The sequence below is a fragment of the Neoarius graeffei genome, chromosome 15 (assembly GCF_027579695.1).
Source record: "Neoarius graeffei isolate fNeoGra1 chromosome 15, fNeoGra1.pri, whole genome shotgun sequence".
In the NCBI taxonomy this organism is placed as follows: Eukaryota; Metazoa; Chordata; class Actinopteri; order Siluriformes; family Ariidae; genus Neoarius; species Neoarius graeffei.
This window is the reverse complement of record NC_083583.1, coordinates 70,711,850-70,714,361: the sequence shown is the minus strand read 5'-3', so window position 1 is coordinate 70,714,361 and position 2,512 is coordinate 70,711,850.

Genomic DNA, 2,512 nt, shown 5'->3' with positions numbered 1-2,512 from the left:
AAATCTTTTTTTTTTTGTCTTGATTCAGGAGTCTTTTTTCGATCTGGGCAATCCGCCATGTTTGCTGTGGCTCCGTGGTCACGACCTCTGACCTCAGGTGATTTTTCCGAACTGGCTGCGGAGTGGTTTGTAAACAGGCTAACGTGGTTAGGATACCCTGCATTAGGAAATAAAATGTATTGAAACAAGATGATGCATACCAGCTATGGGGATGGGTATCAGCTCAAAAATTCAGAAAGGGGAGTGGATTAAATGATTTCTGAACCAGCACATTGACCTGTGTCACTTTAAATAATCATACTTCTTTAATCATGGAAATAAATGTTATAGAAAGACTCTTATTTCATTAACTCAATCTTAAATTTTAAGATCTCTCATTTATCCTTCTTTTAATTAATCCAATTTACATTTGTCCAGCGTTTGAAAAATTTAGTTAATTATCTATTGTGATTTGTAAGAACAATCAGTAAAATTATTAGCAATTGACTAAGAGCTCTACTGATTTAACAAAAAATAAACAAATAAATAAATAATAAATAAACAAACAGGATAAGTATTTTAACTCACCTCTGTGCAAATGTCACAAGGTGACCCGTCACCATTTGAACTGAAACTGCAGAGCTCACCTCTTCCACAAAATTTCTATGTCTAATGCAAGGCAACTATTGAATTTCTTGATGTTTGAGAGATGAGGCTTCAGAACGCTCCATCTTTGGTAACCCAAACACATGACCAGCCTCTCGATTAACCTTGTATCAGGTAACACCAAGAGCCATCCACTCAGCACAGGTCTTCATAACAAACTGGTGGAGTGCAGGGTTGTTATTGGATAATAGTTGCAACACAATGGATTAGATTCCATCACCACAAAAAAGGACTCAAGTTTCACACTCAGGCTTTGATGGTATGAAGGTTTTTATGCCACAGAAATTAAATAATTTCTTAATGCAATTTATACTCTGCCACCTATGGAGCATATTAAAAGACCTTTAAAGACTAAAACTCAGAGCTCACATGCATAATGCATGAATGCTGATGAATAATGGTTTTGCTTTACTGTCTCCAAATTTACTCCTAATGTGGCCACTAAAGACATTTATTTATGTTCATTTATTTTGCTACAACCAATATCCAGTGTGGATTTCATTATCTGCATTACTAAAATAGACTAATGAGAAATTGCTGTCAGTAATAGAAGACCTTGAAGTTTTTTTCATTAAGGAGGAATTTAATAATTCATTGTATCATTGTATTCAACATATGGGGCACTTGGATGACTGCCAGTACCTGCTATTCTCCACTAGGACCTGAAACTGGCCAAGAGTATGAACACAGCCATTAAAGTGGAGAAAATGAAATGGTGATCCTGGTAGATGGTCATTAGTCTGGGAGCTGATAAAGCTCAAACTTTACAGCAAACCTAGAGAAACAGCATAAGAGAAACAGTAGACACTGTTCCCATTCTAAAAAATTATATGCATCATTTTATTTCTTGGGTAGTAAGCATAGACCTTCAAGCTTGTCAAAATGAAGCACATTTGTATGGATTTACCACAGAACACTACATAAAGCACAAGTCTCATTTTATTTTTTAACTTGCTGAAGGATTCTAGCAGAAACATTCTCCAGAAAACTAGAAAAGTTCTCCAAGATGTTTGGAACCCAGTTGATGCAACGTCAAAAGGTAAAGGGTTCTCGTGCCAAATATTGGCCTTATTTTGTTTGCTTGTTAATCTTTCAATGTCAAATGTTTTTATTTCATCAGATAAAAGTACAGTATCTTGCAAAAGTACTCATCCCCCTTGATGTTTGCTCTGTTTTGTCACATTACAAGCTGGAATTAAAATTGATTTTGGGGGGGTTAGCACCATTTGATTTACACAACATGCCTACCACTTTAAAAGGTGCAATTTTTTTTTTTTGTGTGTGTGTGTGTGTGTGTGTGTGTGTGTGTGTGTGTGTGTGAGAGAGAGAGAGAGAGAGAGAGAGAGAGACAAAAAAATAATTAAGATGAAAAAACAGAAATCTGGAGTGTGCATAGGTATTCACCCTCCAAAGTCAATACTTTTATAGAGCCACCTTTTACTGCAATTACAACTGCAAGTCTCTTGGAGTACGTCTCTATTAGCTTAGCACATCTAGCCACTGGGATTTTTGCCCATTCCTCAAGGCAAAACTGCTCCAACTCCAAGTTGGATGGGTTGCACTGGTATACAGCAATCTTCAAGTTATGCCACAGATTCTCAATTGGATTGAGGTCTGGGCTTTGATTGGGCCATTCCAAGACATTTAAATGTTTCCCTTTAAACTACTCCAGTATAGCTTTAGCAGTATGTTTAGCATCATTGTCCTAATGGAATGGAACCTTCATCCCAGTCTCAAATCTCTGGCTGACTCAAACAGGTTTTCCTCCAGAATTGTCCTGTATTTAGTGGCATTCATCTTTCCTTCAATCCTGACCAGCTTTCCTGTTCCTGTAGATGAAAAATATCCCCACAGTATGATGCTGCCA